The sequence below is a fragment of the Stenella coeruleoalba genome (genome assembly GCF_951394435.1).
Source record: "Stenella coeruleoalba genome assembly, chromosome: X".
In the NCBI taxonomy this organism is placed as follows: Eukaryota; Metazoa; Chordata; class Mammalia; order Artiodactyla; family Delphinidae; genus Stenella; species Stenella coeruleoalba.
Window position 1 is genome coordinate 83,250,853 of NC_137152.1, and position 22,679 is coordinate 83,273,531.

General features: G+C 39.2%; 1 protein-coding gene across 8 annotated transcripts in view; it reads left to right on the forward strand.

Annotated features, from left to right (window-relative positions):
• LOC307180041 (G-protein coupled receptor-associated sorting protein 2) overlaps nt 1–22,679 on the forward strand; it is a 135,590-nt gene that overhangs the window by 33,776 nt on the left and 79,135 nt on the right. The gene's annotated exons all lie outside the window — the stretch shown is intronic.

The window sequence follows — 22,679 nt, forward strand, 5'->3', positions numbered from 1 at the left end:
CTGGGAAGATCCCACATGCCAAGGAGCGGCTGGGCCTGTGAGTCATGGCCACTGAGCCTGCGCATCCGGAACCTATGCTCTGCAACGGGAAAGGCCACAACAGTGAGAGGCCCGTGTACCACAAAAACAAAAGTCAGTTGTCCATAGGTGTAGGAGTTTATGCCTGGACTCTCAAATATATTCCATTTATCTATATATGTATTCTTATGCCAGTACCACTCTGTTTTGATTACTGTAGCTTTGTAGTATGTTTTGAAATTAAGAATTGTGAGTCTTCCAAAGTTGTTCTTTTTCAAGGTTATTTTGACTATTTGAGGCCCCTTACAATTCCATGTGAATTTGAGAATCTGTTTTTCCAATTCTGCTAAAAAGGTCTTTGGAATTTTGATATTGATTGCATTTGTGGATTTTTAGCAAGAGCCACATGGTCTCTGTTCATTTTTTTAATTGAAGTATAGTTGATGTACAATATTATATGTTACACATGTACACTATAGTGATTCACAATTTTTAAAGATTATACTCCATTTATAGTTATTATAAAATATTGGCTATATTCTCTTGCTGTACAGTATATCCTTGTAGCTTATTTTATATGTAATAGTTTGTACCTCTTAATCCCTTACCCCTATATTACCCCTCCCCTCTTTCCTCTCCCTATTGGTAACCACTAGTTTGTTCTTTATATCTGTGAGTCTACTTCTTTTTTGTTATATTCACTAATTTATTTTTTAGATTCCACATATAAGAGAGATCACACAGTATTTGTCTTTCTCTGACTTATTTCACTTACCATAGTACTCTCTGGGTCTGTCCATGTTGCTGCAAATGGCAAATTTTCATTCTTTTTTATGGCTGTGTAGTATTCCATTGTGTGTGTGTGTGTGTGTGTGTGTGTGTGTGTTTGTGTATCACATCTTCTTTGTCCATTCATCTATTGATGGGCACTTGGGTTGTTTCCATGTCTTGGCTATTGTAAACAATGCTACTGTGAACATTAGGGTGCATGTATCTTTTTGAATTAGTGTTTTTGTTTTTTTCAGATATATACCCAGGTATGGAATTGCTGGGTCATATGGTAGTTCTATTTTTAGTTTTTTGAGGAACCTCCATGCTGTTTTCCATAGTGGCTATGCCAATTTACAATACATTCCCACCAACAGTGTACGAGGGCTCCCTCTTCTCCATATCCTCACCAACATTTGTTATTTGTGTTCTTTTTTTTTGTTGGTGGTTTTCTTTTGTTGGTTTTTTTTGCGGTACACGGGCCTCTCACTGTTGTGGCCTCTCCCGTTGCGGAGCACAGGCTCCGGACGCACAGGCTTAGCGGCCATGGCTCATGGGCCCAGCCGCTCCGCAGCATGTGGGATCTTCCCGGACCGGGGCACGAACCCGTGTCCCCTGCATCAGCAGGCGGACTCTCAACCACTGTGCCACCAGAGAAGCCCCTATTTGTGTTCTTTTTAATGATAGCCATTCTGACAGGTGTGAGGTGATATCTCATTGTGGTTTTGATTTGCATTTCCCTGATGATTAGCAATGTTGAGCATCTTTACATGTGTCCGTTGGCCATCTGCATTTCCTCTTTGGGAAAATGTCTATTTAGGTCTTCTGCCCATTTTTTAATCAGGTTGTTTGTTTTTTTTAATTTTTTTAAAATTTAAAAAAAAATTTAAAGTTTAAAAATATTTTTTTAATGTTTCAAAAATTTTTTAACTTTTCTTTTTTTTTGCCACACCACGCAGCATGTGGAACTTCTCCAACCAGGGGTACCAGGGATCGATCCTGTGCCCCCTGAAGTGGAAGCATGGAGTCTTAACCACTGGACCACCAGGGAAGTCTGGGTTGTTTTTTTGATGTTGAGCTGTATGAACTGTTTATAATATATGTTGGCTATTAACCCCTTATTGGTCATATCATTTACAAATATTTTCTCCCATTTAGTAGGTTTTCTTTTCATTTTGTGAATGGTTTCCTTTGCTGTGCAAAAGCTTTTAAGTTTAATTATGTCCCATTTGTTTATTTTTGCTTTTATTTCCTTTCCTTTAGGAGACAGATCCAAAAAATACTGCTACGATTTATGGCAAAGATTGTTCGGCCTGTGTTTTCCTCTAGGAGTTTTATGGTTTCTGGTCTAGTCTGTTCATTTTGATTATGAGGCTCTTTTATTTAGCAAGCTGCATTGTCAAAGATGCAAATGAATCTTAGATTCTGGTAGTAAACACAATGTGGAGACTTTTTAACCTCATCACTTTCGTAAACTCTGTGTATCAGAGATCCAGAACCACCATATTTATATGTTAGTTGGAAATAATTAATCATCATTAATCCTTGCAGGGAAAAATACCATAAATTGAATGTTTGGGAAATGCTATTATAGTTTGCTATTCAAAGGATGCTAGCAGTTATAGCATCTCTTTAAAAACTTTGATAATATCATGTATGGTTTTCTGTACCTTTTAAAAAATTACAAATAGCTTTTTGCGGGAATAGGAGAGGTTAGTCAGGACTTAGGAAAAGAAGGGCTGTTGCTACTCCTCAAAGGATTCAATAGGCATTAGGGAACATACTAGTTAGTAATCATACACTTGTAGACCGTATGCTGAGTTTTTCCACCTACTTTATTTTTATCTGCCACTGTTATCACAAAATAATACTTATGAGTTCACCTTTCCTCACAGAGCAGTAAACAAGCTTGAGATCTTTAAGCTTGAAAATAGGCCTTGGTGCTATTTCCTAAATTCTAAATAATCCCCTTAAACTCCAGAAAGGTCTTATCAGCTGTTGTTTTACAGCCTTATGATTTAGGACATACAGCAGTAGGGTTAGGGCAGAGTGGATAGGGACTTTGCGATGTGCTTAATATTAATATTCTCAACAATTCACCTAGGTAATTCCCTAAAGAAGAGTTCTAGCATCTCTCTCTACTGCTTAAAATCAGAGACCACTTTTCTTAGTTTCCTATTGGTCCTGTGACAAATTACTACAAATATGGTTGCTTAAGACAACATGAATTTATTATTTTAGTGTTCTGGAGGTCAAAAGTCCAAAATTAGTCTCACTGGGATATAGTGAAGATATTGGCAAGGCTGATTCCTTCTGGAGGCTATGAAGGGTGAATCCATTTCCTTGTCTTTTTTGAGCCTCTAGAGTCTGCCTACATTCCTTGGTTCATGGTCCTTTCCTTGCATAATTCCAAACTTTGATTCCATTGTCCCATCTCTTCCTTCTGTCTTTGACCTTCTTACTTCCCTCTTTTAAGGATCCTGTACTTACATTTGCCCATCTTCATAACCCAGGATAATCTTCCCATTTCAAAATCTTAACTTATTTACATTAGCATGTAAGGTAACATACTGACAAGTTCCAGGGATCAAGATATTGACATCTGGAGGGGAGGGGCATTATTCAGTCTACCATACAACTTACAGTAAAGGCAGTGGTCACAGAAACAGTAAAGCAAGTTCCAGATGGGTAGATACTGTGGTAAAATAGGCTATTCATATATTTTGAGTTTTTAGTATTATCTGGACATATTTGACAGACATCCATCGAGTCATCACCCATGAGTTCACACAAGGGTATATTATAATAAGGTGAAAACAGATGGATGTCAAACTCCCCAGGTTTCCTTTCCAAAGCGGAGTTGTGAAATTTTACCATTCTGTACATTTCACCTCACAATGAACTAAACAACTTGGAAACCTGTTCTGTGGTGGACTTCCTGTACATATGATAGGGGTTCATTTTAACTTTCTCTTTATCATGATAACCCTCTGTTATGGGCTAAATTGTTCCCCTTTCCCCAAATTCATATGTTAATATCTTAACCTCTTATACCTCAGAATGTGATTATATTTGGAGACAGGGCATTTGAAGAGGTGATCAAGTTAAAATGAGGCCATTAGACTGGTGTCTTTATAAGAAGTGGAAATTTGAACACACAGGGAGACATCAGACATGCATGCACACAGAGGAAAGACCACACGAGGACACAGCAAGAAGGTGACCATCTGAAATCTAAGGGGAAAGGCCTCCGGAGAAACAAAACCTGCTGACACCTTGATCTTGGACCTCTAGCCTACATACCTGTGAGAAAATAAATTTCTGTTTAAGCCACCCAGTTTGTGATATTTTGTTATGGCAGCCCCAGCAAACTAATACATCCTCAAACTTTTATTTATTGGCTTGGCATCTTACATCAGTTTGGGAAAACAGAAGACCCATATTTATGGTTAATATATAGAATTTTGTGGACGTTTCTTTAAAATTCCAAATTTTATAAATCCTAACAAACCAATAGCCCTTTTTCAGTATTATATCCAATTTCAGTGTGGTAGTGTGTATACATTAACTTTCTATCTGCTTTAGATGGCAGAATAAAAAAACACTGGGTGGGGTACTTTCACCTTTAGCAACAAAAAATATTATCTCCAACAAACTAATTAGTCTAAAGATGTTTAATGGGGTGCCTCTTAGCTTGGTCAGTGATAGAAGCACATAAAAGTGTAATAACTCTCAGATTTAAGATCATAGTGTAAACTGATATGATTTATATAATCAACAGAAGAGACACCCCAGTGTTCTGGAGGCATTTATATATCCAGCAAGTATTTATTAAGCAATCTATTATGTGCCAGGAACTGTTCCTAGGTCCTGGGAATATAGCATAGAAAATAATAAAGTGTCATCCTCATATAGCTTACATTTAGGGATGAAGGGAAACAGATAATAAGAAAGTAAATATATAAAAATATGTAATGTAATATTAAGTAGTGATAAATGCTATGGAGAAAAGTAGAACAGCGTATGAGGATAGAGGATATTGGAAGGGAGGATACTATTTTGGATGAGATAGAGAAGTTCTCTGTGAGTAAATACATGAAAGAACTGAGGGAATGAAGCATGAAGCTATCTTCAGAAGAAGTATTCTAGGCAGTGGGAACAACAAATGTAGAGTTCCTTGGGTAGAGATGTGATTAGCTTATTCAAGAAACAGCAAGGAGGCCAGTGTGGCTCAAATGTAAGCAAAGAGAGAGTGGTTGGAGAGAAGTGTAAAGTGGTAGCCAGGGGCCAGATCTTGTGAGATACTGTAGGCCATGGAAAGAAGTTTAGATATTATTCTAAGTGTTATGGGAAGCCACTAGAGGATTTTGACAAGGGGAGCAGTGTGATACAACTTATGTTTTTAAGGGATAATCCTGTCTGCTGTGTAAAGAATGAACCCTAGGGAAACACGAATGGAAACAGGGAGACCAATTGAAAGCTAGGAAGTAATTGCAGTTGTCTAGGTCAGAGATGATAGTGGCTTGGACTAAGATGTTAGCTGTGGAAATGGTAATAAGTGTCCAGCTTTGGCATATATTTTAGAGGTAAATCCAGTGGATATTATGCATGGATTGAAAGCAAAGTAAGAGAGAGGAATCGATGATTCTGATGCTGAGCAACTGAGTGAATAAAGCTGTCATTTACTGAGATGAATGAAGAATGGGAAGAGCAGGTTTTAGGGAGAAGGTCATGAGCTCAGGTTAGGACATGCTGAGTTTGAGATGCCTTTTATATGTATACATGGAGATGAAAAGTAGGCAGTTGGATATATGTGTCTCGGAATGTTGAAAGAGTTCCAGATTAGAGATAGAAATTTGAGTGTCAAGGTATAGATGGTATTTAAAGCCATGAAACTGGATGAGATCACTAAGGAATATAGATAATGTAAGTAGTAAGGGAAGAAGTCCAAAGATTGAGCTCTGGGGCATTTCAATATTGAGATATAGGAGATGATAATGAACTAGTAAAAGCAAAATTGAAAAAAGAAAGCTAAGAATGTGCAGTCAGGAGTAGCCAGTAAGGTAGGAGAAAAACCAGGAGAGTATGGTATCCTGAAAGCTAAGTCAAGATGTTTCAAGAAGGAAGTTTTCAACCCTGCCTAACATTGCTGATAGGTAAGGTGACAGAATATCCCTATTTTCCCAGGAAAGTCCCAGTTTATGTCTGTTGTACAGAAATAATTGTTAACAAAATCCTTTTTCACTCTCAGAAATGTTCCAATTTGAATGATAAATTGTATGGTCACTAGGATGGTAGGTCAAGATGAGGATCGAGAACTGATCATTGGATTTACCAACATGGACATCATCAGCAATTTTGACAAGAGCAATTTCAATGGATCAGTGAAACTTCATTGGATGTTGGAGATAAAAGATTAGCATGGTTTCAAGAGAAAAGGAGGAGACAGCATTGATATGGTAACTGAAGACCACAGTTTTAAGGAATTGTGTAGCAAAAGGAATCTGAGAAATGGGGTAATAGCTATTGAATGATATGGGGTAAAGAGAGAATTTTGTTTTTAAGATAGGAGATAGTACAGTATGTTTTAATATTGATGGGAATATTCCACGAGAGAGGGAAAATTTTAGGATAAAAGAGAGAAGACGACAATTTTGGAACAATGACCTTGAGTAGGAGAGTTGGGATATCATCCAATGGACAAATGGAGAGGCAAGCTTTAGATAGCAGCATGGACAGTTCATTCAGAGAACATCAGAAAAGGCAGAATTTATGGGCACAGATGCAAGTAGATATGGCAGTAGGAGTTTGTGGAAGTTCTCTTCAAACCGCTTTTATTTTTTCAATGAAATAAGCAAGGTTATCATCTGAGACTGAGGAATAGGTAGGAGGTAATTGGGGTTTGAGGAGAGAAGAGAAGGTATGATGTCTTTTTTTATAATATATGACATAAAATTTGCCATTTTAACTATATTTAATTTTTTTTAAATTATTGGAACATAGTTGATTTACAATGTTGTGTTAGTTTCAGATGTATAGCAAAGTGAATCAGTTATACATATATATATATCCACTCTTTTTTTTAATATTCTTTTCCCATATAGGCCATTACAGAGTATTGAGTAGAGTTCCCTTTGCTGTACAGCAGGTTCTTATTGGTTATTTATTTTATATATAGTAGTGTGTATATGTCAATACCAATCTCCCAATTTATCCTTCCCCCTTATCCGCTGGAAACCATAAGTTTGTTTTCTACATTTATGACTCTACTTCTGTTTTTTAAATAAGTTCATTTATACCCTTTTTTTCAGATTTCACATATAAGTTATAGCATATGATATATGTCTTTGTGTCTGACTTAACTCAGTATGATAATCTCTAGGTCCATCCATGTTGCTGAAAATGGCATTCTTTTGTTCTTTTTTATGGCTGAGTAATATTGCATTTTGTATATATGTACCCATTTTAACTATTTTAAGTGGATAGTTAAGTGGCATCAGTTGCATTCATAGTGTTGTAAATCACCACTATTTCCAAAAACTTTAATCATTTGTTATGAGTTGAATTGTGTTCCCCCAAAAGATATGTTAGAGTCCTAACATCTACAAAAATCAACTCAAAATGGATTATAGTCTTAAACATGTGACCTGAAACTGTAAAATTGTTAGATAAAAGCATAGAGGATGACAAAACTAAACAACAACCTACTGAATGGGAGAAAATATTTGCAAATGATATGACCGATAAAGGGGTTAATATCCAAAGTATATAGACAGCTCATAAAACTCAGTATCAAAAAGACAAACAACACAATTAAAAAATGGGCAGAAGACCTGAATAGACATTTTTCCAAAGAAGTCATATAGATGGCCAACAGGCACTAATCAACATCGCTTGTCATCATCAAAGATGCTCAGTGTCTCTAATCATCAGAGAAATGCAAATCAAAACCACAATGAGATATCACCTCCTACCTCATCAGAAAGACCACAAATAACAAATGGTGGTGAAGAGTGGAGAAAAGGGAACCATAATACACTGTTGGTGAGAATATAAATTGGTGCAGTCACTATGGAAAACAGTGTGGAGGTTTCTCAAAAAACTAAAAATAGAACTACCATAGACCCAGCAATTCCACTCTTGAGTATATATCCGGAAAAAACAAAAACTCTAATTTGAAAGATACATGCACCCCAGTGTTCACCACAGCACTGTTTACAGTAGCCAAGACATGGAAGCAACCCAAGTGCCCATCAACAGATGAATGGATAACGAAGATGTTGAACAAATGGACTTACCTACGAAACAGAAACAGACGCAAAGACATAGAGAACAGACTTGTGGTTGCCAAGGGGGAGGCGGGGGTGGGGGAGGGATGGATTGGGGGTTTGGGATTAGCAGATGCAAACTATTATATACAGAATGGAAAAACAACAAGGTCCTACTGTAGAGCACAGGGAACTATATTCAATATCCTGTGATAAACCATCATGGAAAATAATATGAAAAAGAATGTATGTATAACTGAATAACTTTGCTGTACAGCAGAAATTAACACAACACTGTAAATCAACTATACTTCAATAAAATAAAATTTTAAAAAAGATGTGTATATATATATATATATATATATATATATATATATATATATATATACAATGGAATACTACTCACCCATAAAAAAGAATGAAATTTTGCAACAACATGATTGGACTTGGAGGGTATTATGCTTAGTGAAATAAGTCAGACAGAGAAAGGCAAATACTGTATGTTATTATGTATATGTGGAATCTAAAAAATAAACTAGTGAATATAACAAAAAAGAAACAGACTCACAGATACAGAGAACAAACTAGTGGTTGCCAGTGGGGAGAGGGATGTGGGGAGGGACAAGATAGGGGTAAGAGATTAAGAGGTACCAACTACTATGTGTAAAATAAATAAGCTTCAAGGATATAGTGTACAGCACAGGGAATATAGCCAATATTTTATTATAGCTATAAATGGAGTATAATCTTTAAAAATTGTGAAACACTGTGTTGTACACCTGAAACATGTAGTATTGTAAATCAACTATACCTCAGTAAAAAGACAACAACAACAACATGTTGGTCTTGGAAGTGATTTCTTGGATATAGCACCAAAGCCACTGGCAACAAAAGCAAAAATAGACAAATGAGACCATATCAAACTAAAATGTTGTGCACAACAAAGGAAATAATCGACAGAATGAAAAGGCAGACTACAGAATGGGAGAACATATTTGCAAACCATATATCTAAGCGACTAATACCTAAAATATGTAATGAACTCCTACAACTTCATAGCCAAAAAAAGGAAAAAAGGCAAAGGACTTGAGTAGACATTTCTCCAAAGAAGACATACAAATGGCCACCAGGTATATGAGAAGGTGCTCAACATCACTAACTATCAGGGAAATGCAAATCAAAACCAAAATGAGATATCCCCTCACACCTGTTAGGATGGCTATTATCAGAAAAACAATAGATCACAAATGTTAGCAAGGATTTTGAGAAATTGGAACCCTTAGACACTGCTCTAGGAATGTAAAATGGTGCAGCCACTATAGGGTACAGTATGGAAGCCCCTCAAAAAAACAAAAATAGAATTGCCATGTGATCCAGCAATTCCATTTCTGAGTATATATTCAAAATAATGGAAATTAGGATCTCAAGAGGATTTCTGCTCTCCCTTGTTCATTGCAGCATTATTCACAACAGCCAAGATATGGAAACAACCCAAATGTTCATTGATAAATGAATGGATAAAGAAAATGTGGTATATACACAGAAGTGAATATTATTCAGCCTTAAAAAAGGAAATCCTGCCATTTGTGACAACATGAATGAACCTGTAAAACATTATGCTAAGTGAAATAAGGCAGTCAGAGAAGGACAAACACTACATGATTCCACATATACATGGTATTTAAAATAGTCAAACTCATAGTGAAGAGAGAATAGTGGTTAACAGGGGTTGGGGGAGAGGAAATAGGGTGTTGTTGAATGGGTATAAAGTTTCAGTTATGCAAGATGAATAAGTTTTAGAGATCTGCTGTACAACATAGTGCATCGTTCACAATACTGTGTTGTGCACTTAAAATTTTGTTAAGAAGGTAGATCTCATGTGTTCTTACAACAACAACAAATGGGCACAAAGAAAATTAGAGGTGATAGATATGTCTATTATCTTGATGGTGATGATGGTTTCATAAGTGTATACCTATGTCCAAACTAACCAAATTGTATACATTAAATTTATTGTTTTTAATATATCAATTATATCTCAATAAAGCTGTTTTAAAAAGACATCATCATACTGAACATCATCAAGGTTTTCTCCTATGTTATCTTCTAGGAGTTTTATAGTTTCACATTTCATATTTAGGTCTATCATCCATTTTCTGTTGATTTTCGTGAAGGATGTAAGGTCTGTGTCTAGATTCAGTTTTTTGCATGTGGATGTTCATTTACTCCAGCACCATTTGTTGAAAAGACTCTCTTTGCTCCATTTTGTTGTCTTTGACCCTTTGTCAAAGATAAGTTGATTGTGTTTTTTTGGTATATTTCTGGACTCTCTCTTCTGATGATGTTCCATTGATCTGTTTGTCCATTCTTTCACCAATATCACATCATCTTGATTACTGTAACTTTATAGTAAGTCTTGAAGTCAAGTGATATCAGTCCTTTGATTCTGTTGTTCTCCTTCAATACTGAGTTGTCTATTCTGGGTCTTTTGCCTCTTCATATAAACTTTGGTATCTGTCAATATCCACAAAATAACTTGCTATGCTTTGGTTTAGGAAGAGCTGGTTAGGAAGAACTAGTCGTGACAATATTGAGTCTTCCTATCCATGAACATGGACTATCTCTCCATTTATTTAGTTCTTGTATGATTTCATTAATCAGAGTTTTCTAATTTTCCTCATATAGATCTTGTACATATTTGTTAGATTTATACCTATGTACTTCATTTTTTGGGGGGGGATCAGTAAAAAATTTACTGACCTAAAATTTTCTTTTTTTTTTAACATCTATATTGGAGTACAATTGCTCCACAACGCTGCGTCAGCCTCCACCCCACAACAAAGTGAATCAGCCATACACACACACACTGCCCCCACATCTCCTCCCTCCCGCATCCCCCCGACCCTCCCCATCCCACCACTCTAGGCGGTCACAAAGCACCAAGCCGATCCCCCTGCGCTATGCAGCCGCCCCCCACCAGTCATCTGCTCCAAGCTTCGCAGCGGATACATGTCCATGCCACCCCCGCCACATCATCAGAGTTCCCCTTCCCCCTCCCCATATCCTCAAGTCCATTCTCTGGTAGGTCTTTGTCTTTATTCCTGTCTTACCCCTAGGTTCTTCATGACATTTTTTTCCCTTAAATTCCATATATATGTGTTAGCATATGGTATTTGTCTTTCTCTTTCTGGCTTACTTCACTCTATATGACAGACTCTAGGTCCACCCACCTCATTACAAATAGCTCAATTTCATTTCTTTTTATGGCTGAGTAATATTCCATTGTATATATGTGCCACATCTTCTTTATCCATTCATCCGATGATGGGCACTTAGGTTGTTTCCATCTTCTGGCTATTGTAAATAGAGCTGCAATGAACATTTTGGTACATGACTCTTTGAATTATGGTTTCCTCAGGGTATATGCCCAGTAGTGGGATTGCTGGGTCATATGGTAGTTCTATTTGTCGATTTTTAAGGAACCTCCATACTGTTCTCCATAGTGGCTGTACCAGTTCACATTCCCACCAGCAGTGCAACAGTGTTCTCTTTTCTTCACACCCTCTCCAGCATTTATTGTTTCTAGATTTTTTGATGATGGCCATTCTGACTGGTGTGAGATGATATCTCATTGTAGTTTTGATTTGCATTTCTCTAATGATTAATGATGTTGAGCATTCTTTCATCTATTTGTTGGCAGTCTGTATATCTTCTTTACAGAAACGTCTATTTAGATCTTCTGCCCATTTTTGGATTGGGTTGTTTGTTTTTTTGTTACTGAGCTGCATGAGCTGCTTGTAAATTTTGGAGATTAATCCTTTGTCAGTTGCTTCATTTGCAGATATTTTCTCCCATTCTGAGGGTTGTCTTTTCGTCTTGTTTATGGTTTCCTTTGCTGTGTAAAAGCTTTTAAGTTTCATTAGGTCCCATTTGTTTATTTTTGTTTTTATTTCCATTTCTCTAGGAGGTGGGTCAAAAAGGGTCTTGCTGTGATTTATGTCATAGCGTGTTCTGCCTATGTTTTCCTCTAAGAGTTTGATAGTTTCTGGCCTTACCTTTAGGTCTTTGATCCATTTTGAGCTTATTTTTGTGTATGGTATTAGGGAGTGATCTAACCACATACTTTTACATGTACCTGTCCAGTTTTCCCAGCACCACTTATTGAAGATGCTGTCCTTTCTCCACTGTACATTCTTGCCTCCTTTATCAAAGATAAGGTGACCATATGTGCATGGGTTTATCTCTGGGGTTTCTATCCCGTTCCATTGATTTATATTTCTGTTTTTGTGCCAGTACCATACTGTCTTGATTACTGTAGCTTTGTAGTATACTCTGAAGTCAGGGAGCCTGATTCCTCCAGCTCCGTTTTTCGTTCTCAAGATTGCTCTGGCTATTCGGGGTCTTCTGTGTTTCCATACAAATTGTGAAATTTTTTGTTCTACTTCTGTGAAAAATTCCAGTGTTAATTTGATAGAGGTTGCATTGAATCTGTTGATTGCTTTGGATAGTACAGTCCTTTTCACAGTGTTGATTCTTCCAATCCAAGAACATGGTATATCTCTCCATCTATTTGAGTCATCCTTAATTTCTTTCATCAGTGTCTTATAATTTTCTGCATACAGGTCTTTTGTCTCCCTAGGTAGGTTTATTCCTAGATATTTTATTCCTTTTGTTGCAGTGGTAAATAGGAGTGTTTTCTTGATTTCACTTTCAGGTTTTTCATCATTAGTGTATAGGAATGCCAGAGATTTCTGTGCATTAATTTTGTATCCTGCTACTTTACCAAATTCATTGATTAGCTCTAGTAGTTTTCTGGTAGCATCTTTAGGATTCTCTATGTATAGTATCATGTCATCTGCAAACAGTGACAGCTTTACTTCTTCTTTTCCGATTTGGATTCCTTTTATTTCCTTTTCTTCTATGATTGCTGTGGCTAAAACTTCCAAAACTGTGTTGAATAATAGTGGTGAGAGTGGGCAACCTTGTCTTGTTCCTGATCTTAGTGGAAATACTTTCAGGTTTTCACCATTGAGGATGATGTTGGCTGTGGGTTTATCATATATGGCCTTTATTAGTTGATTAAAGTTCCCTCTATGCCTACTTTCTGCAGGGTTTTTATCATAAATCGGTGTTGAATTTTGTCAAAAGCTTTCTCTGCATCTATTGAGATGGTCATATGGTTTTTCTCCTTCAATTTATTAATATGGTGTATCACGTTGATTGATTTGCGTATAGTGAAGAATCCTTGCATTCCTGGAATAAACCCCACTTGATCATGGTGTATGATCCTTTTAATGTGCTGTGGGATTCTTTTGCTAGTATTTTGTTGAGGATTTTTGCATCTATGTTCATCAGTGATATTGGCCTGTAGTTTTCTTTCTTTGTGACATCCTTGTCTGCTTTTGGTATCAGGGTGATGGTGGCCGCATAGAATGAGTGAGGGGGTGTTCCTCCCTCTGCTATATTTTGGAAGAATTTGAGAAGGATAGGTGTTAGCTCTTCTCTAAATGTTTGATAGAATTTGCCTGTGAAGCCATCTGGTCCTGTGCTTTTGTTTGTTGGAAGATTTTTAATCACCATTTCAATTTCAGTGCTTGTGATTGGTCTGTTCATATTTTCTATTTCTTCCTGATTCAGTCTTGGCAGGTTGTGCATTTCTAAGAATTTGTCCATTTCTTCAAGGTTGTCCATTTTATTGGCATAGAGTTGCTTGTAGTAATCTCTCATGATCTTTTGTATTTCTGCAGTGTCAGTTGTTACTTCTCCTTTTTCGTTTCTGTTTCTATTGATTTGAGTCTTCTCCCTTTCTTTCTTGATGAGTCTGGTTAATGGTTTATCAATTTTGTTTATCTTCTCAAAGAACCAGCTTTTAGTTTTATTGATTTTTGCTATCGTTTCCTTCATTTCTTTTTCCTTTATTTCTGATGTGATTTTTATGATTTCTTTCCTTCTGCTAACTTTGGGTGTTTTTTGTTCTTCTTTCTCTAATGGCTTTAGGTGTAAGTTTAGGTTGTTTATTCGAGATGTTTCCTGTTTCTTAAGGTAGGATTGTATTGTTATAAACTTGCCCATTAAAACTGCTTTTTCTGCGTCCCATAGGTTTTGCGTCATCATGTCTCCTTTGTCATTTGTTTCTAGGTATTTTTTGATTTCCTGTTTGACTTCTTCAGTGATCACCTCGTTATTAAGTAGTGTATTGTTTAGCCCCCATGTGTTTGTATTTTTTCCAGATCTTTACCTGTCATTGATATCTAGTCTCATAGTGTTGTGGTCGGAAAAGATACTTGATACAATTTCAATTTTCTTAAATTTACCAAGGCTTGATTTGTGACCCAAAATATGATCTATCCTGGAGAATGTTCCCATGAGCACTTGAGAAAAATGTGTATTCTGTTGTTTTTGGATGGAATGTCCTATAAATATCAATTAAGTCCATCTTGTTTAATGTATCATTTAAAGCTTGAGTTTCCTTATTTATTTTCATTTTGGATGATCTGTCCATTGGTTAAAGTGGGGTGTTAAAATCCCCTATTATTGTGTTACTGTCGATTTCCCCTTTTATGGCTGTTAGTATTTGCCTTATATATTGTGGTTCTTGTATGTTGGGTGCATAAATATTTACAATTCTTATATCTGCTTCTTGGATCGATTCCTTGATCATTATGTAGTGTCCTTCTTTTTCTCTTGTAATAGTCTTTATTTTAAAGTCTATTTGTCTGATATGAGAATTGCTAATCCAGCTTTCTTTTGGTTTCCATTTGCATGTAATATCTTTTTCCATCCCCTCACTTTCAGTCTGTATGTGTCTCTAGGTCTGAAATGGGTCTCTTGTAGACAGCATATATATGAGTCTTGTTTTTGTATCCATTCAGCCAATGTATGTCTTTTGGTGGGAGCATTTAATCCATTTACATATAAGGTAATTATTGATATATATGTTCCTATTCCCATTTTCTTAATTGTTTTGAATTTGTTATTTTAGGTCTTTTCCTTCTCTTGTGTCTCTTGCCTAGAGAAGTTCCTTTCGCATTTGTTGTAAAGCTGGTTTTGTGGTGTTGAACTCTCTCAGCTTTTGCTTGTCTGTAAAGCTTTTAATTTCTCTTTCAAATCTGTATGAAATCCTTGTTGGGTAGAGTAATCTTGGTTGTAGGTTTTTCTCCTTCATCTCTTTAAATATGTCCTGCCACTCCCTTCTGGCTTGCAGAGATTCTCCTGGAACATCGGCTGTTAACCTTATGGGGATTCCCTTGTGTGTTATTTGTTGTTTTTCCCTTGCTGCTTTTAATATGTTTTCTTTGTACTTAATTTTTGACAGTTTGATTAATATGTGTCTTGGAGTGTTTCTCTTTGGATTTATCCTGTATGGGACTCTCTGTGCTTCCTGGACTTGATTAACTATTTCCTTTCCCATATTAGGGAAGTTTTGCACCATAATCTCTTCAAATATTTTCTCAGTCCCTTTCTTTTTCTCTTCTTCTTCTGGAACCCCTATAATTCGAATGTTGGTGTGTTTAATATTGTCCCTGAAGTCTCTGAGACTTTCCTCAGTTCTTTTCACTCTCTTTTCTTTATTCTGCTCTGCAGTAGTTATTTCCACTATTTTATCTTCCAGGTCACTTATCCGTTCTTCTGCCGCAGGTATTCTGCTATTGATCCCATCTAGAGTATTTTTAATTTCATTTATTGTGTTGTTCGTCATTGCTTGTTTCATCTTTAGTTCTTCTAGGTCCTTGTTAAATGTTTCTTGCATTTTCTCTATTCTATTTCCAAGATTTTGGATCATCTTTCCTATCATTATTCTGAATTCTTTTTCAGGTAGACTGCCTATTTCCTCTTCATTTGTTAGGTCTGGTGGGTTTTTATCTTGCTCCTTCATCTGCTGTGTGTTTTTCTGTCTTCTCATTTTGCTTATCTTACTGTGTTTGGGGTCTTCTTTTTGCAGGCTGCATGTTCGTAGTTCTTGTTGTTTTTGATGTCTGTCTCCAGTGGCTAAGGTTGGTTCATTGGGTTGTGTAGGCTTCCTGGTGGAGGGGACTAGTGCCTGTGTTCTGGTGGATGAGGCTGGGTCTTGTCTTTCTGGTGAGCAGGTCCACGTCTGGTGGTGTGTTTTGGGGTGTCTGTGGACTTATGATTTTAGGCAGCCCCTCTGCTAATCGGTGGGGTTGTGTTCCTGTCTTGCTGGTTGTTTGGCATAGGGTGTCCAGCACTGTAGCTTGCTGGTCGTTGAGTGAAGCTGGGTGCTGGTGTTGAGATGCAGATCTCTGGGAGATTTTCACCGTTTGATATTATGTGGAGCTGGGAGGTCTCTTGTGGACCAGGGTCCTGAAGTTGGCTCTCCCACCTCAGAGGCACAGCACTGACTCTGGGCTGCAGCACCAAGAGCCTTTCATCCACAGGGCTCAGAATAAAAGGGAGAAAATGTAGAAAGAAAGAAAGAAAGAAGAAAGAAAGAAAGGGATGGAGGGAGGGAGGAAGAAAGAAAAGAAAGAAAGTGGATAAAATAAAGTAAGGTAAAATTAAATAGTTATTAAAATAATAAATATTAAGAAAAAAACGGACGGATAAAACCCTAGGACAAATGGTGAAAGCAAAGCTATACAGACAAAATCTCACACAGAAGCATACACATACACACCCACAAAAAGAGGAAAAGGGGAAAAAATAATAAATCTTGCTCTCGAAGTCCACCTCCTCAATTTGGGATGATTCCTTGTCTATTCAGGTATTCCACAGATTCAGGGTACATCAAGTTGATTGTGTAGCTTTAATCCGCTGCTTCTGAGGCTGCTGGGAGAGATTTCCCTTTCTCTTCTTTGTTTGCACAGCTCCCGGGGTTCAGCTTTGGATTTGGCCCCGCCTCTGCGTGTAGGTCGCCAGAGGGCGTCTGTTCTTCGCTCAGACAGGACGGGGTTAAAGGAGCCACTGATTCGGGGGCTTTGGCTCACTCAGGTCGGGGGGAGGGAGGGGCACGGAGTGTGGGGCGAGCCTGCGGCGGCAGAGGCCAGCGGTACGTTGCACCAGGCTGAGGCGCGCCGTGCGTTCTCCCCGGGGAAATTGTCCCTGGATCCCGGGACCCTGGCCGTGGCGGGCTGCACAGGCTCCCCGGAAGGGAGGTGTGGATAGTGACCTGTGTTCGCCCACAGGCTTATTGGTGGGGGCAGCGGCAGCCTTAGCGTCTCATGCCCGTCTCTGGGGGCCGCGCTGTTAGCCGCGGCTCGCACCCGTCTCTGGAGCTCCTTTAAGCCGCGCTCTTAATCCCCTTTCCTCGTGCACTAGGAAACAAAGAGTGAAGAAAACGTCTCTTGCCTCTTCGGCAGGTCCAAACTTTTTCTCGGACTCCCTCCCAGCTAGCCGTGCTGCACTAACCCCCTGCACGCTGTGTGCACGCCGCCAGCCCCAGTCCTCTCCCTGCGCTCCGACCGAAGCCTGAGCCTCAGCTCCCAGCCCCGCCCGCCCCGGCGGGTGAGCACACAAGCCTCTTGGGCTGGTGAGTGCCGCTCGGCACCGATCCACTGTACGGGAATCTCTCCGCTTTGCCTCCGCACCTCCGAAGCTTCCCCCCTCCGCCACCCGCAGTCTCCACCCGCGAAGGGGCTTCCTAGTGTGTGGAAACCTTTCCTCCTTCACAGCTCCCTCCCACTGGTGCAGGTCCCGTCCCTAATCTTTTGTCTCTGTTTATTCTTTTTTCTTTTGCCCTACCCAGGCACGTGGGGAGTTTCTTGCCTTTTGGGAGTTCTGAGGTCTTCTGCCAGCGTTCAGTAGGTATTCTGTAGGAGTTGTTCCACGTGTAGATGTATTTCTGGTGTATCTGTGGGGAGGAAGGTGATCTCTGCGTTTTACTCTTCTGCCATCTTCCCCGATCTCCTCTATGTACTTCATTTTTTTTTTGTACTTCATTTTTGAGGGTGCTAATATATAAGGTACTGTGTTATTAATTTCAAACTTCACTTGTTCATTGCTGTTATATAGGAAAGCAATTGCCTTTTTTTATATTAACCTTATCCTCTAACCTTACTGGAGTTGCTTATTAGTTCCAATCTTTTTGGATATTCTTTCTGATTTTCTACATAGACAAACACATCATCTGCAAACAAAGGCAGTTTTATTTCTTCTTCCCAATCTGTATTCCTTTTATATCCTTTTCTGGTCTTAATGCATTAGCTAGGAATTCCAGTACAGTTTTGAAAAGGAGTGGTGAGAGGGGGCATCCTTGACTTTTCTTGATCTTAATGGTAAAGCTAGTTCCTAACCATTATGTATGGTGTTAGCTGTGGTGTTTCTGTATATGTTCTTTATCAAGTCAAGGAAGTTCTACTCTATTCCTAGTTTGCTGAGACAATTTTATTGTTTTGCATGTGGATATCTAGTTGTCCCAGCACAGTTTGTGAATGGACGGGATTTTCAACAAATGGTGATTGAATTCCAATCAATGAAATGTAAGTGTAAATGATGTAGGCATTTCTTTACCATGGAATTTAAGAAGCAGGTGGACTACCTCTACTCTTTTTTTCCCATTTTGCTGGCTAGACGCAGACCACAGTGATGCCCCATCACATATTTTTTCTGTTTTGAAAAGTTACTTTAACGTTCAATTAACTACCAATATTCGCCGGCATTGTGGAAATTCAGGATTTCTTCTCCCTGCAAAGTTAATAACCATGAACTCACCTCACCAGCCCCTTTAGTTCTAGAAATCCTCAAGGGGTATTTCCCATGTCCTAAATTTTGATGGTTTTCACACGATTTTTCCATGTGTGGTTGCCACAGTAAGCTTTACTGTGAGGCACTTAAGTCCCTCCAATTGCTCCCTCTAATTCGTCCAACCACTACCCATACCCAGAGTCCTCATCATGTTAGAGTTGAGTACTACTCTAAACTTTAAAGCCATGTTGGAGAGGAGGATGTTTTCCTCTCTTTAGGTTATACTTTATAAGTGGGATCTGCACAACAGAATATTATAATTTCTTTGCAAACTGTGCTTTTCATGATAACTTATGAACCTGCCTTTGTTGTAACAGACATACAGTTGAAGGCATATGTTTGAAGAGGCAAAAATAGGAGTCCTAATCCCAGTGCTGCCATTAGAATAGCTATATTCCACTAATGAAAAGGCATTGTTCCTGGGCTGAGGTCACTGTGCCTGGCTCTGTTTTCCTTCAGCATAAATTCTCTTGAAGAAGAACCCACTCCAAATATAACCTGAAAATATTCTGGGGTCAGGCCTCCCCACAAGTTCTTTAGATGTGCTTTGTCTCAAGTAATAGACACAGTTTAGATCTTTCCTAGAGGTTCTTCAGTCTCTACTGAAACTAGACGTCTATTGATCCAGTTTCATAGTTTACAAGACCCAGCCTTGTTGGTCCCACCTGCAAGGGACTTGAGTTCCTGTGTAAAGCTCCTGAAACTCGGGAATATGAGAATGGATATATTCTAAGAATACATAGGGTTTGGATCAACCTTGAACAAAAGGGAGATCCCAGAGGGAAAGTTTGCCTGAGGAACATGAAGGACAGAAGAAAGGTAAATTAAGGTAAATGGGCAAAACTATGTCCATGACCACGATGACTGAGAGAGACAAGAGTAGATCACTCAAGCTGCACAGGCAAGGGATATGCTAGTGTGAAAGTTCATGTGCATGTATGTGGGAGGTGGGGTGGGTATAGTGCAGCAGCACAGCTGCTTCTGTATCCCAGGCTTACTGGTGGGGGAATTATTTGGGGGGAGAGAGAGACAGGGAGACAGAGAGAACACGAAGCTGGGGCTCTGCTTTTATTAGGGTCCCACTGTAGGGAGCCTAGGGTTTGTCAGGTTGTCTTTATTGGCTAATTTAAAGCACAAGAGCAGATAGTAGTCTCAGGAAGGAAAAGGCAGGATCTCTCAAGGAATCAGTTGTCTAGGTTAACCAAGTCTTTCTGAAAGAGGGAACTAAATGAGTTGGGAGTGGCCTAGTTCCTTCTCAGGTCCTTTTGCTGGTAGCTATGTCTTACAGCCCATAATATGATTATTCAAGATGGTTTTCTTTTGAAATGGATGCCTTGGCAATCAAAAGCTTAATGTCAGGCACTTAAATCAAAAAGCATAATGCCCAGCACTTACACTTCAGAAATTTATATTTCAGAGGCTAGTCAGGGTTACACAGGTGCTAGTGGAGACACTGGAGAGTGAAACTGTGGCTGTTGCAATCACATGAGAATCCATTTTACAAGGAAGTAAATATAATATTATTTAACAGACAGACATAGGTCAGCATCTTGTTTAAATCTTTTCTTTGCTCTCTGATTTTAAAGATGACACTTAATCTATCTGATATATACACATAAAGAGCTAACACATAAAAAGCTTAAAATACAACTTTTCCCAGTTCAATAAATGTTAACAGCAATAGTGTCTTCTGTAAATGAATTTAGAAAAAATTGTCCAAAAGATATTTCAAAGTCTCACAGTAAAATCAGTCAGCTTTGGTAGATCCACTCCCCTGCCAGTAAATATTTTGGGATCAATATCCCAACACCTGTAAATTACCAGAGAAGCTTGCATTGGTATGACCATAAACTTGTAGGATAGAAATCTAAATTAAATAGAAAACACAAGTAAATGTAAACTCAAGAGAACAGAGATTTCTTTCCGGTGTCTTTTTTTTCCTACTGCATGTCCAGTGCCTAGGAAAAAGCAGATACTCATATATATTTGTTGAATGAATAAAAGGCACCAGACACTTTCAGAAGGAGAAGGAACAGTTCACAGAGGCAAAGAGATTCATGCACACGCACAGATCCCAGAAGAGCTCAGACTCCCTTCTTCCACCCTGGCATTCACCCAAGAGAGTATACTTTGGAACAAAGAAAATCCACAGTTCAGCTAAGGCCATTGAAAGAGCACAGTGAAAGACATTCCTCTGAAAACTGACATCTGTTGTCTCTAGATATAGTATAGAATCATCTCTAGATTTTTTCTCTATCACCTAAATATTGTACAGTTATAATAAATATCTAATAACAAGTAAAAGCTGATATGAAAATTCATGGTAAGAATAAGGTTCCCTTTTCATCCTGGTAAGCATCCATGATATTCAGTAAATAGGGACTCTCTCCAAGACGAACCTCAAAGATGATTGCAAATTCTCTCTTCTTTAGAAAAGAGAGAAGGCACTTAAGAGGGTGGTTATAGTGGTAAGAGATGAGGGCCCAGATTGATCCTCCCGGGGCCTGAAGCCCAATTCAAGAAAGTGAAGGGGAATGGACTTTATCAGGATGGTGAGTGAATTCGGTTCCCACTGCTGCTGTAACAAATTACCACAATCTTGCTGGCTTAAAAAAACAAAAACAATAAAATATTATCTTACAGTCCTGAAGGTTGGAAATAGGAAAAGGGTCTCTCTGGTCTGAAATAAAGGTGATAGGAGGACTTCATTCTTCCAAGGGGTTCTAGGAAGAATCTGTCTCCTTGCCTTTTCCAACTTCTGGGTCTGCCTGCAGTCCTTGGCCTCTAGCTTCCTTCCATCTTCAAAACTAGTGATATCCCGTCCACTTGTGGCGTCTTTCTCATGCAACTTCACTGTGACACTGACTCTTCTGCCTACCTCTTCCACATTTAAAGTAGCCTTGCCATGGCATTGGCCAAGATACAGAAGTGTAATCTTACTTTACATTCAGCTGATTAGCAATCTTAATTCCATCTGCAACCTTAATTCTCCTTTGTCATGTAACATCACATATTTACAGGTTCAGGAGAACAGGACGTGAACATCTTTGGGGGACCTTTATTCAGCTTACAACAGCGAGGGTGCCATTTAGGTGGGTTTTAAAACGGGCAACAGTGCCAGCAGGTTTGTGCTCAACCACAGGTGTGCTTAACCAGGGTTGCTGTTTGCCCCATGGAGCACAGAAAGGAGGGGCTGGAGACTACAGGAAGGATATAGGAGTGCAGGAATCAGAGGATTCAAGGGCCAGCAGGTTTCTGTCTTAGGGAAGTGGGTGCCTGGTGGGTCGTCCTCCAAAGAATGGCTGGGGAAAGTAGACTGGTGTGTATGGCAAGTGTGTGAGATCCCAGTTGGTTCTAATCCCTGCCACATTCCCACCCTGCCAAAGATGATGAGCGCTTGGAGGCAACTGCAGGAGAAGACCTGACAGAACCCGGGGAGAGAAGCCAGGACCGGCCCTACCTGGTGCCTGACACCTGGCTATGGGATGAGAGACAGGGAGGACTGTCTGAGCCGGTGCGTGTCCTGAGAGGGAAAGGCCCTCTTTCCTGGGCAACTGCGGGGGCGGCGAAATGGCAAAGTGTGCTACCGTGCTACCACTGCGACTGAGAAAATGGCAGTGTGGCAGACAGGATGACGACACTGGCGCAGACAGGTGGTTTGTTTCCTCAGGCCAGAGGTCTATCTAGGGCTGCCTTCCCTTAGAAGAGGGGCAGTGGCTCGGCCTCCACGGGCGCCGCCTCCTACCTTCCTCCCGCCCGCGGCGCCAGAAGGTGGAAAGCAGACCCGGGGAGGGCCGTCCTCACAGCTCCTCTGCCACTGTCGCCCAGGGAGGATGGCGGGTGCGATGGGGGAGGGTAGGGGGGCGGACTCCAATCAGTCCGGTACACACACAGACACACACAGAGACACACACACAACACACA